The sequence below is a fragment of the Trichechus manatus genome, unplaced genomic scaffold, assembly GCF_000243295.1.
Source record: "Trichechus manatus latirostris isolate Lorelei unplaced genomic scaffold, TriManLat1.0 scaffold00068, whole genome shotgun sequence".
NCBI classification, from domain to species: Eukaryota; Metazoa; Chordata; class Mammalia; order Sirenia; family Trichechidae; genus Trichechus; species Trichechus manatus.
The window spans coordinates 13,120,768-13,134,861 of record NW_004444004.1 but is presented as its reverse complement, the minus strand read 5'-3'; positions in this window follow the sequence as shown (position 1 = coordinate 13,134,861).

Here is a 14,094-nt window from a genome sequence, read left to right as displayed (position 1 = left end):
ATGATGAGTAAATGAGATCGTACATGGAAAATCTTACCACAGAGCCTTGCCCATGGTAAGTGCTCAGTAAGTGGTAGACTTTATTCGTATTGGGCTTAAGAAGGAACCAGAATGATGTCATTGACATGTGATATTAGTTAGCAAATGGGTGAGTATGCCAACAATACTAAATAACCAATCTGAACACAGTAATATTACATAATACTTAACACTTGTATAGCAAGTTGCAGTTTACAAAGCATTTAAACATTCATCATTCATTCAATAGGCTCCAGTGGAGACATAATGATGAGTAAGACACAGTCCTGCACAACTGAGTGGGAGAAACCAACAAGGAAAAAGGCAGTTTCAGTCAAGGTGATGAGCGCTACGAAGACAGAAGCATATGTATGGTGCTGGGGGAATACAGAGGAGGTATAGTCCAGACTAGGGGGTGGGTAATGGGGACATTGAATCCTGCAGGGGAGTTGGAAAGGACTGAGTATTCTAGTTAGAGGAAGAAGTGAGTGCAAAGGCTGGAGGTGAGAGAGGCTGACCTGTTGGGGAACAGCTACTAGTTTATTATGGCTGGAGCCTAAAATACAAGAGGGAGGAGCAGTATGAGATGAGACTGGAGAGGCAGGCAAGTACCAGACCACAAAGGGCCTTGTAGACCAGAGACCAGCATAAGGAGTTGGGAGTTATTACCCTGAGAATACAGAGCTGTTGAAAGGTTTTAACCAGATGAGTCATGTTATCAGATTTGCCTTTTAAAAGCGTCTCTTTGGCTGCAATGTGGAGAATGGAATGAAGAGGATGCAAGCCTGGGGGAGACCAGGTAAGAGGATGAACCAAGGAAATAACAGAGAGGATAGAGAGAAGTAGGGGGTTTCAAGAGACATTTAGGATAAAATGGAGCAGATATGGGGACTGGTTGGATCACCTCAGCTGACTCTTTGGGAGTAAGTAAACTTTGGTATTAGCATCATTCTCCCTTTCAAGATGAACAATCAAGGCTGAGGAAGTTAAATAATTTGTACAAGGTCCCACAGCCAGAAAGAATCAGATCGGGACTCTGGCCTCCCACCTCTACTTCTCCTGTTCACTCCTCCTGAATAGAGTATCTAGATCTTTCTGTGTAAATCCTGTTTATGGAACTCAAGTCCTGTTTCCCCATCCACTGCTCTGCAGTACATAATGATTTCAGAGTTATTTGATCTTAGTTTTTAATGGGTTGCCAATGGACCATGGCTTCGCATCCTTGAGATTCAAGTTATCCTTTTCCTTTCATTCCACTTAATATTTAATGAGTAGCTTATAAGTAAACCCTCCTGTTCCAGGGAGGCTCAAATGAAGAGCCCGGGGCTCAGAAAGAGTGAGCCCAAGTCCTAGCTTTGGCCACTAATTAGCTGTGGGATGGAACTAGTCACTTTCTCACTGTAAACCTGCATCTGAAAACCCACGAGAATGGACCAAACAGTTGCATACTCAATCAAACCCAATAATTTTATGCATCTCTTTTAAAGTATGTGTATCTTCAAACTATGAATAACCATCCCCTCATGAATCTCTTTGATAAATTGAGTTTCTGGTCCCATAATACACTCACAGTTGATGGGGATTTTGCCTGAAACTCTTATGTTTGCTCACCAGGGAGTCCATCCCTGCCCTGTAATTGCTGAGCATGGAGCTATCAAAACCAAACTGTCAACCAACATGTATGAGTATGTGTGTGTGTGTTTTCTGAGACACTTGTACTGCTAAGACCCTTTTTTGGTGGGGGGGGGGGAATTAACTGAATTATGAAACCAGCAGAGCAAGTAAAAATGAATGAGAAAAGAGGTGAAATTACAGTTTATGAAAGCCCACCTAGTATCCTGAGTTATCGATGGGATGATGGAGAAGGGTCTCTGAATGGCAAGGCCCTGTACATGTGTAGGGTGATGATGGCAATATTATTCTTGCTTCAAACTCAACGAGCTAGGGGAGCTTGTGAGTGAAATGGTGCAAACTCGTCCAGGACCAGGCCCCAGCAGGGCTGTAGCTGCTGCTCCCCAGGAAGGATGGAGCCCCAACAAGCAACCCCTCTCCCAGGGGCCGGGACTTCAGTTCACAGGGCCCGATGTAGCGACTCCTTTGGGATGTGGGTGGCAAGAACAAGTCCTGAGACACTAGCACTCCTGATGGTCCTCCTCCAGCTCCTCCCTGGCTTCCAGGAGCAGCAGGAGTGCTGGGCTTGAGGACCCTGAGCTCTCTACTCCGGGGCTTTTGGGACCTGGAGGGAGGTGGCACTCCTGCGTGGGTGTTTCTGTTCAGTGAGCACCCACATCCCACTCTGGCTGTGGCATGGTGGACTCGAGGACCAGCGACGGGCCAAGTTACTCCACGTATGTGGAGGGTCTCCCCTGTGGGGTGAAATCCCCCACTGCACCCAGCATCACAGCAGAATCCCACCCTGCCTCAAGGGCAGAAACCCCACAAGAGACCAGGGAGAAGAGAAAGAAAAGAAAGGAAGGAAGGTGGGGAAGAAGGGAAGGAGAGAGGGAGGGAAGGAGGAAAAAAGAGGAGATGTAAAGGCCCTCTGTAAACAGCCAAGCCCTAGGTGGGAAGAAAGATGATTCCAAAGCCCATGTGATTCATTCAACATTTAGCAACACCTATCTTGTGCAAAAGGAGCCCTGGTAGCACAGTGGTTAAGAGCTCGGCTGCTAACCAAAAAGGTCAGGGGTTCAAACCTACCAGGCATTCCATGGGAAAAAATGTGGCAGTAAGCTTCCTTAGAGATTACAGCCTTGGAAACTCAATGGGGCAGTTGTACTCTGTCCTATAGGGTCCCTGTGAGTCAGAATTGACTCCATGGTGATGGGTTTGGTTTGATTTGGTTTACCTTGTGCAAAGCCCTGTGATAGTCATCGTGGGTATGACACACTTGAGGAAGGCCCGCACTTACCCCCTGAGGAGAGCCAAACAATGTGCACACATACCACTGCAATTCAGGATAGTCTGTGTGTGGGGGGAAGAGGGGAGTAGATACAGAAAGGAAGGCTTCCTGGAGGTGGTGAGTTTTGAGCCAGTTGTAAAGGAGAGCTTCGGCTTGGTATTCCAGGAGTGTTCTCTGCCATCCCAAGGTAAAATGGTAACCTCCTCAGGTTGTTGTGGACTCAAGTCCTTCCCCTCCCTCCCCTGACCCTGGTGACGGGCACCACCGCCCATCAGAGATAGGGAGTGTGGGCTCTTGGATGGGTTTGCATCCCCACACAGGTCCAGGCAGATGACAGAGGCCATGGAGACGGTCCCATGGACTTCGAGGTCACATACTTACAGTGAGGAGAGCCCCAGTGTGGGACTGGAGAAGACCCCCCCTCCTCGGTTTTGCTTCAGGTATTTCCTGAGGGCACACCTGCTCAGCCTTTTCCTTTCTCCTCTGTTTGCTGGTGTCAACCAGGTCCCCCTCCCAGGGACTTGCAGCCAACTCCCGCCACCAGGGGAGCTGGCTGCTGCCATGGCCAGAGAGCCATCTCCTCTGGGGTCCTCTCCACTCCCTGTCAACAGCTTCCTCCACAGCCAGCCCAATGCCCACTCCATCTCCCAGCACAAAAAACAGGCTCCAGGTGCACACTTCTGTGCCAGAGGCTTCATGATGGCAGCAGTCCTCATGTCGTGTTTCAGCCCCGCTGACAAGTGGAGGACGCAACTGGAGACGAGATGATTGAGTAAGAACTAGGGTCTTGGCAAATATGGCAGAACACCGACACTGTATGTAGCTGGGAGGGCCTGGCTACCAGAGGTCTTGTCCAACCCCAGACATACAGTAGGTGTTCGATACATGCTTGGGGAATGATTGAATGACTAGGGTCTGGAGTGTTTGTCCTACAGCTTCAAAAGGACAGTCCAGCTTTTCATGACCTGGGAAGGCACTTGTGTGTTTTCTATTGCTGTTTTTGCTACATGCTATCTCCTCTAAAGTATGAATAGCGATGGTCATGTTGAAAGCCATGGATCAAGAATGGACGCACTGAGACAGGAAGGAGGCAAAGAAAGCAGGGATATTCTGTTTTTCTATCAAAAATCATCTACCTGGAAGGATGTGACTTTGCTAAGGAAGAGCAGAGGCAGAATTGGTCATAAGCATACAGTAGGCAAAGGGGGTGCCTTATTAGGTACCCTCCTCACCACGGGACTTCCATCAAATCCCCTAGGTCTGCCCTCTGGTCAGGGGCAATCTCTCTTTATTCCCCCACTCCAAGGATCAAGCTTCTCTTATTGCCAAGGACTCTCTGAGGCCTCGAGCACATTTAACAAGGGGCCTTGTGGAGGCAGTGTTCTGCCTTTACTGCCCTTCCCAGTCAGGAGATGCTGCTCACCTTTTGAGTTTCAGTCCTCCCGCCTCTGTGAAGCCTTTGCTAAGAAAAGCCCACACACTGTGACCCCTCCTGACTCTCTCAGATACAGTTGAGTGAGTCATTATATTAAAGGCTAAATATGCTTTAGTCATACAGATGTTTCATGTGGAACCTTTTGTCCCAAGTCGATGTGAGCTCCTTGTTATCAGAGATGGTGGCACTGCTTCTCTGTCCCCAGGAATGTCTCCCAAAAAGCACTGCACATAGGTGTGCAGTAAATACATACTGATTGATGGGAAGGTAGGGAACTGATGTGGACCTTTCAGGGATCCTCAAGTCACAGTCCTTTACTTTGCCTCTGCCTGGTTAAATAACTTTATGCTGTCAAGTTGCCCCGGAAACCAGATAGACAAGAAACAATCCTATGATTCCTATGTCAGCTTCAAATTAGAGATAAGGAAATTCTGGATAAAGTCTTGAATCTGCCAATAACTAGTGTGAACGTGGGCAAGCCAGTTAGCTGCTTTTGGCCTCAGTTTCCCCTATTAAAAAAAAAAAAGAATGGCTTCTGGCCAAGATAGAGTAACAGGGTATTTACCCTCCCACATGAAACAATGACAAAACCCAGACACCATGAAACAACAGTTTTTAAGACACTAGATATTAGGCAACAAAGGACAGTGATTCCACAGAGATGGGAAACAAACAAGGTGAGCCCCAAGAATGCCCCAGTTTTTTGCCTTCAGAAAGTTTACAGGACAGGACATGCATAGGGAGTGGAAACTGAGGTGGAGCCCATCTGATCCCGAGTTGAGGACATGGAACTGAGAGTCCAGGAGACCAAGTCAAGTAGAGTTCATATATTTTGTCCTGATCCTTGGTTGTTTCAAGTAGAAGGGTAAATCCAGGTCCTGTCAGTCCATCTTGGTTAGAGGCAGGGCCTGGAACTGGTTTGTTCTGGCTCGAACCCCTGCAGAGAATTTGCACTTATAATAAGTTCCCTGCTGAGAATTTGCATTTCTAACAAGTTCCCAGGAAGTTATACATAAGAATCACCTGGGGATCTTGTTAAAACGTAGATTCTGATTCTAATCCATTCAAAGCCCTGGTTAGAAGTGGAATTCGTGCAGTCTCTTTAGGTGGAAAGATTTTTTTTAATCCGAGAATGGCCTGTCAAGAAAAACAAAAAAGTATTCATGGTGTTTGGCAAGAGGCTGGTATATGATGAGATGACTGAAGCCATCGGATGCACAAGCACCCTGATACCCAAGGGTGCAAGTTACAAGAGGAAAACATGCTCTTCTTCTCCGTGAAATATAACACAGAAATGCAGCAAACATTCATCAGGTTGACTCTATTATTATTTTTAGAAAGTCACTGCTTCAGGTTAATGTTATACAATTGTTAATTTTCTCTCATTTCATCCTGCAGTTGGAAGGAATAGAAAGAAAATAATGGAGAAATAAGAATCCATTCTTTGCTGTTTCTAGCTTTTTCATTTTCCAGAAATCCATGTTTACATTTTATAAACACTAATATCATTCCAAGGAAACCCTGGTGGTGTAGTCGTTAAGAGCTACAGCTGCTAACCAAAAGGTCGGCAGTTCAAACCCACCAAGCGCTCCTTGGAAACCCTATGGGGCAGTTCTACTCTGTCCTATAGGGTCAGGGTCGCTATGAGTCGGAATCGACTTGACGGCAAGGGTTTGGTTGTTTGGTTTTTGGTTAATATCCCAAAGGTCAAAAAGCGATACCTACTGACATCTGACTTTTCTCTTACAGATCTTACAGATATAGTTGACAGTATTTTGTCTCAGTCATCTAGTGCTGCTGTAATAGAAATACCACAAATGGGTGGCTTTAACAAACAGAAATTTATGTTCTCACAGTTTAGGAGGCTAGAAGTCCAAATTTAGGGTGCTGGCTCTAGGAGAAGGCTTTCTCTCTCTGTTGGCTCTGGAGGAAGGTCCTTGTGTCTTCTGAGTTTCCGCTCCTGAGTGATCTTCATGTGGCTTGGCATCTCTCTTCCCCCCTCTCTGCTTCTCTCACTTGCTTGTTTAATCTCTTTTATATCTCAGAAAAGACTGACTTAAGACAGACCCTATGCTAATACTGTCTCATTAATATAAGAAAGAAAACCCATTCCCAAATGGGATTATAACCACAGGTATAGGGGTTAGGATTTACAACACATATTTTGGGGGGACACTATTCAATCCATAACAATTTCTTCAAGTTAAAAATAGAAGTTTGTTTTAAATAAATAAACTCAAGTGTGGATATTTTTTTAGATAAATAACACTGAGTAAAATCTTCCCATAAATCTTTTGGTTTTGTTTTGGCCTACCTTAAATTCTTTCAAAGAGATCACTTTCCACATTTGATCAGCCTATTTTAAGTTCCTTTATTGTCCAGTGGAGCCCTGGTGGCACAGTGGTTAAGTGATACGGCTGCTAACCAAAAGGTCGGCAATTCAAATCCACTGGCTGTTCCTTGGAAACCCTATGCGGCAGTTCTACTCTGTTCTGTAGAGTCACTATGAGTCAGAATCAACTTGATAGCAATGGGTAACAACAGATTATTGTCCAATATAAATTAAAATGTCAAGTTAAAACAATTTGTAAATTCCTTTCACATTTAACCTTTAAATCTAGAATGTTTCATATTCATTGCTGAAGATTCATTCATTTAGTTTTAAAAAACTATTTAATTGAAGTATAATATATATTTAAACACAAATCATCATGAATAGCTCAATGATGAAGTGAACATAGTGAACACACCTACATAACCACTACACAGGTCAAGAAAGAACACCCCCCTTCATACCCCTCTACAATCATTCCCCTGTCCCTTCTTGCCAAAAGCAACTACTATCCTGACTTTTAACACCACATATTAATTTTGCCTATTTCTCACTTTATACAAACAGAATCATACTCTCTGTGTCAGGTTTCCTTTGCTCAGCACTGTGTTTCTGAGATTCATCCATGTTTGTTCATTTTAATTATTGTATAGTATTCCATTGCTTCCGTAAAGATTTATAGCCTTCGAAATGCTATGTAGCTGCTATGAGCCAGAATCGACTCAACGGCAATGGAGTATTCCATTGTGCTAATTGTTCTGTCTTAGTCATCTAGTGCTGCTATAACAGAAACCACAAGTGGATGGCTTTAACAAAGAGAAATTTATTCTCTTACAGTCTAGTAAGCTACAAGTCCAAATTCAGGGTGTCAGCTCCAGGGGAAGGCTTTCTCTCTCTGTCAGCTCTGGAGGAAGGTCCTTGTCATCAATCTTACTTTGGTCTAGGAGTTTCTCTGCACAGGAACCCTGGGTCCAAAGACATGCTCTGCTCCCGGCACTGCTTTCTTGGTGGTATGAGGTCCCCATGTCTCTCTGCTCGCTTCTCTTTTATATCTCAAAAGAGACTGGCTTAAGACACTATCTAATCTTGTAGATCTCATCAATATAACTTCTGCTAATCCATCTTATTAATGTCATAATGATAGGATTTACAACACACAGGAAAATCTCATCAAATGACAAAATGGTGGACAATCACACAATACTGGGAATCATGCCCTAACCAAGTTGACACAGATTTTTGGGAGATACAATTCAATCCATGATATGTACTAATGTACTAATTGTACTAATGTACTACAATTTATTCATTCTACTATTGATGGATATTTAGGTTGTTTCCAGTCTTTTAAATTTACTTATTAAAAATTAAGCTATAGTTTACATAAAATGCACAGATTTTAAGTATATAGTTTGATGGAATGTTTAAGTAACGCATACAACATGTAAATCTCACCCTAATTACAATGTAGACCATTTCCATCACCAGAATAATTTCCTTTCTGCTCCTTAACAGTCAACTGCCCCCATCCCAGAGGCACCCATTGTTCTGATTTCAATCATTATAGCTTAGTTTTGCCCATTATAGAACTTCTTATACATGGAACTATACATATGTACTTTTTTAATGTTTGGTTTCACTGAATTAGCATAAAGTTTTTAAGATTCATTCTGATGTAGTTCACTCCTTTTTGTTGCTAAGTAGTATCCCATTGAATGAATATATCACAATTTGTTTACTCATTCATCTGCTGATGGACGTTTGTATTATTTCAGTTTTTTGCTAATATAAATAAAGCTACTGTGAACATTCTTGCATACACACACACACACACACACACACACACACACACACCCCAAAACAATTTTTGTAAACAGACAGATTGAGGTCTAGCCTCTGGAACCTTACTACTCAATATGTGTTCCATGTATCAACAGCATCAGCAATACCTGAAAGCCTCATAGAAATGCAGAATCTCAGGCCTCCCCAGAACCATTATCAAAGAGAACCAGAGTGATGACCCAGGTTTGCCTAGAGGCCCAGGTAATGTTGATGAACCTAAGCCCAGATTTTGGTTTAAAGAGCAATGTGGGAAGAAGCTGAGCTTCACCTAAGGTGGGACTAGGCTTAATTTATTGGTTTGGGACTACTGCAGGTAAACTGAGTAGAACCGGAAGGGTTGGGCTGAGAAGGCGACTAAAACTCACAGGGGCTGAGACACAAAGAAAGATCTCCTGGAGGGGCAAAGATTGAACGGTGGCAGTGAAAAAATGGATAAGGGAAAAGCTAGTTCCAGAAGGATACAAACATTATAATAGCATTTATATGCATTTTAAAAGCATGTAATATGTTTACCAAGTATTATAGATACATATATGTAGTAAAAGGCATGCATGGGAATGATGCATAAAAATGTAGCATATAGAAAGACATTTATGGGAATGATAAACAGCACATTTAGGAGAGTGGTTACCTCTTGGAAGGTGTATTAGTTATTTATTGCTGCATAACAGACTACTCCAAAACTTAGTGGCTTAAACCAACAGCATTTATTATCTCACAGTTTCTGTGGGTCAGGAATCCAGGCATGGCTTAGCTGGGTCCTCTGCTTCAGGGTCTCCCACAAGGCTGTGCAATCAAGGTATCAGCTGGGGATGCAGTTTCATCTGAAGGTTATACTGGGAAGGATTGCTTCCAAGTTTACTCACATGGTTGTTGGTAGGATTTACATCCTCGCAGGATGTTGCACTAAAGCCTCAGTGCCTCACAAACTGTTGACCTCCCTCGGTTCCTCGCCACGTGGGCCCCTCCATAGAGCATTACACAACATGGCAGCAGGCTTCATCAGAGTAAGCAAGTGAGAGGACAAGAGAACACACTAGCATGATGGAAGTCAGTCTTTTGTAACCTAATCACAAAAGTGATGTCCCATCACTTTAGCTACATTCTATTCATAAGAAGTGAGTCACTAGACCCAGCCCACACTCAAGGGGAGGGGATTACACTAGGACATGAATACCAGAAGGCAAGGATGGATCATTGAGGGTCATCTTTGAAATCTGTGTTAACATTTTTAAATGTATTATTTCTTGGTATTCATTATGGCCATAACCACAGGGTGAAAACAGAAGGCAAAAAGCCTTTTGTCGACATTATTAAATAGATAGAGCAGGCAAAATAAGTAGTTGCCCATATAATGTAGTTAAGTTACCTCAAAAGTTTCCTCCCATATAATGTCTTCCCCACCACTGTAGCCTGTTATTTCCTTTTTACAAAACCATTTCTTTAGGTTAAGGCATTATTTCTAGGAGATCTCTGTTAAAATATAAATAATTTTCAAATGGAAATGATAGCAACCTTAGTGCAGAAGTCCTTAGTGCGATACTTCTTAATCTTTTAGGGGATACTGACCTCTTTGAGAATTTGAAAACTGCAGACACCCCCCAACCCAAGTACATAACATTTTACAGTTTCAACTGAGGATTCATGAACTTCCTAGAGAAACTTACACTCCTTATCCCTTAAAAGATGGAATTAGGGATTTCAAGGAACAAATCACTGCTCATGGAGATTTTAAGGCTGAGGGACCCTAAAGGAGGATAGTGATTGGAAATGGGAGCATTGCTTTGAGAGGGGAGACTTAGGTGGGGCATTTCAACACAGAAAGGACCTAGGCAGCCCTCGGGTAGCATCAGGACCGAAAGTCACTGGGTCAAGTGAGGCAGGCAAGAGGCTCACAAAGGGTAGGGAGTCGGGACGCCTTGGGCCCTTATGAGAGAACAACATAATTCAAATTACCATTGAAGTCCATGTTTGGATTTTTTTTTTTAAATCTTGATATTGGAAATACAATGGGAATTACAGTAGCTGGAATTGGTTAAAATGTCATTTTCTGAACCTTAAGTAGTTTCAGGTAATGTTGGAAACCCTAGGCATCATTACTAGTATCCAGAAAGGGTGTTAATCCTATACATGCTCAGAATGCAGATTTCCCTCATAATAGTGATATGCTTATGACTGTTCTACTCATGATCCATGCAGCAGAATAAAATCTATAACTTTAGAACAAACTGTTGACAGCCTTTGGGGGGAAATGGAGATGACAGCTGTGTGCTCATTCTGTACAACTCAGGGTGGTATCTTGCCCATTCCCAAAACAGTAATTATAAATTTTAAGTAGAAAATTCAGTTCAACTAAGCAAACCTAGAAGAAATACCAAATACAGCACGTGGCCCCGGTTACCACTGCAATATCCTATCTGTCTTTCTTAAGAAAATATGTCTGTGACTCCATTACAAGTCTCTTTTTAAGAACTGGCATGCCTAGAAGAAAATATAGGGAGAAAACTATGGGACCTAGTCTTCTGTAAAAATAGGACAATAAGCATTACAACAAATGAATGACTAGAAGAAGACAAAATAGATAAATGGGATCTCATAAAAATTATAAACTTCTGCTCATCAAAAGACATTATCAAAAGAGTAAAAAGAGGACCTACAGATTGGGAAAATTTTTTCAGAAAAGATGTATCAGATAAGGGTCTAATCTCCAAAATGTATAGAAAACTTTAACAACTCAACAACAAAAAGACAAACAACCCAGTTATAAAATGGGCAAAGGACACGAACAGAACCTTCACCAAAGAAGACACACAAGCAGACAACAAACACATGAAAAGATGCTCATGATCATTATCCATTAAAAAAAAAAAAAAATTGCTGTAGAGTCAATTCCGATTACAGAGATGCAAATCAGAACTACAATGAGACGCCAGCTCACTCCTACTAAAATGGCACTGATTGAAAAAACAGAAAATAACAAATTTTGGTGAGGACGTGGGGAGATTGGAACCCTTATTCATTGCTGGTAGGGCTGTAAAATGGTACAACCACTATGGAAAACTGTTTGGCACTTCCTCAAAAAACTAGAAATAGAGCTACCTTAAGTTCCAGCAGTCCCAGTCCTAGGAATATACCCTAGAGACCTAAAACTACTGACACAACCAGATATATGAACACCTATGTTCACTGTGGCTTTATTTACAATAGCAAAACAATGGAAACAACCGAAGTGACCATCAACAGATGAATGGAGAAGCTAATTGTGGTACATACACACAACGGAATACATACGCAACCATAAAGAACATTGATGAGTCCGCAAAACATATTATAACATGGATGGACCTAGAGGGCATAATGCTAAGTGAAATAAGTCAAGCATATAAGGACAAATATTGTATGATCCCTCTTTTATAAGAAGACAAGAACAGATAAATACAAAGAGACCAATATTCATTGGTGGTTACCAGGGAGAAGAGGAGGGAGGGGTAAGTACACTTTAGAACTTAGAGACTTGATACTTTTGGTGATAGGAAATGTGGCTCTGAGTGTGGAAGTAGTGAACACAGCACAACCATAGTAAAGACGAGTGTTTGAGCACAAATAGAAGGGTATAGACACAATAAAAGAGAACACTGACAAACTACGATAAATATAACTAAGGTCAATGAACAATTTATCTGGAAATTTGTAAAAAAAAATTCGTTGGAGGATATACAATTTTGCAACAACAGTAACAACAACTAAAAAATATGTGTTTGAGACCAGATTTGCTGGCCTAAAGGAGACTGGAGAAACCCCGAGAGTATGGCCCCCAGACACCCTTTTAGCTCAGTGGTGAAGTTACCTCCAAGGTTCACCGTTCAGCCTGGGAGTGAACAGCCCCGTAAAACCAAATGAGACTAACGAGGTACAGGAGTCCAGTGACAAGGGCCAGAAAGCAGAAGGGGACAACAAAGCTGGTGATAGGGAACCCAAGGCTGAGTAAGGATGTTGTTGATGTGTTGTGAGATTGTTAACCATTGTCATAGGGCAACATTTGTAGTAACTGTTAAATGAGGAACTATTTTGTTCTGTAAGCCTTCATCTTAAGTGAGAATAACAGCACAATTTGAAGAGCGTAGTCAATGTCACTGAACTGTGCATGTAGAAATTTTTGAAATGGTGTATCTTTGGCTATGTGTATTTTCACCAAAAAAAAAAAAAGAGGTTGAGAAGTTAGAGGGTTGATATGTTGTGGGGTTGTTAACCAATGTCATAAAATAACATGTGTACTTCCGTTTCATGAGAAACTATTTGTTCTGTAAGCCTTCACCTGAAGTACAATAAAAATAATAAATAAAAAATATGTGTTTGGTTACACAGATATATCAGTATGCATAAATATGTACATGAAGGCATACATAAATAACTGTAGGCATATGTATATACATGTTTATGTGTGCTGCACATATTTGCAAGTATAAGTTAAAGTACATAGGGGGCACAGTTATGGATACTTCCTAGACACAACCAAAACACCTCATGGGGTTGGTCTATTGGGTTTGAGGGCTTAGGAACATAGTTTCGTGGGACAACTCAGTCAATTGGCATAATATAATCCATAAAGACAATGTTCTACATCCTAGTTTGATGAGTAGCACCTGGGGTCTTAAAAGCTCGTGAGCTGCCATTTACTACTCCTATTGGTTTTTTACTCATCTGGAGCTAGAGAGAAAGAAGGAAACCAAAGATTTAAAGAAACTAGTCTACAGAAACAATACATGAACAATGACATCGACTACCTTGAGACAAGGAGGACTAGATGGTGCCTAACTACCACTACTGATCATTCTAACCAGGGACTCAGCAGATGATCTAGATAAAATGGGAGAAAAAATGTAGAACAAAACCCAAATTCCTAAAAAAAGGCCAGGCTTACTGGACGGGTACAGACTAGATGAACTCCTGAGACTATGCCCTGAGGTATTCTTTAAACTTGGAACACAAACCACTCCCAGAGGTCACCTTTCAGCCAAATGACAGATTGGCCCATAAAATAAAATATCACCCGTGAGTACTATGCTCCTCAAAATAACAGTCTAGATGAAACCAAATGGTTAACATTTACCCTAGACCAAAGAAGAGAAGGCTAGGGGGACAGGGAAGCTAGATTAATGGAAACAAAACAAACAAAATGGAAATAATGAGAATGCTGTAGATTGTGAAGAATGTAACCAATGTCACTGAACAATATGTACAGAAATTGTTAAATGAGAACCTAATTTCCTGTGTAAACTCACCAAAAACACAATAAAATATTTTTAAAAAAAGAACTGGTATGGTAACCTCGCCTTCTTATCTTGTAGAAGAGAAATACTTCAATACACACCCTCACACCCAGAAGCCCAGAACATGTCATGTTTGAAGGGTTGCAGGCCCATGCTGTTTCTTTTTGTAACTACTACTACAGTTCCTCAAAATAATCCTGTTTTAGGCTGAGTTCTTTACAGAAGCAAAATCAGTGAAGTGTATATATATATATACATATATATGTAGACATACACACACACATATATACATACA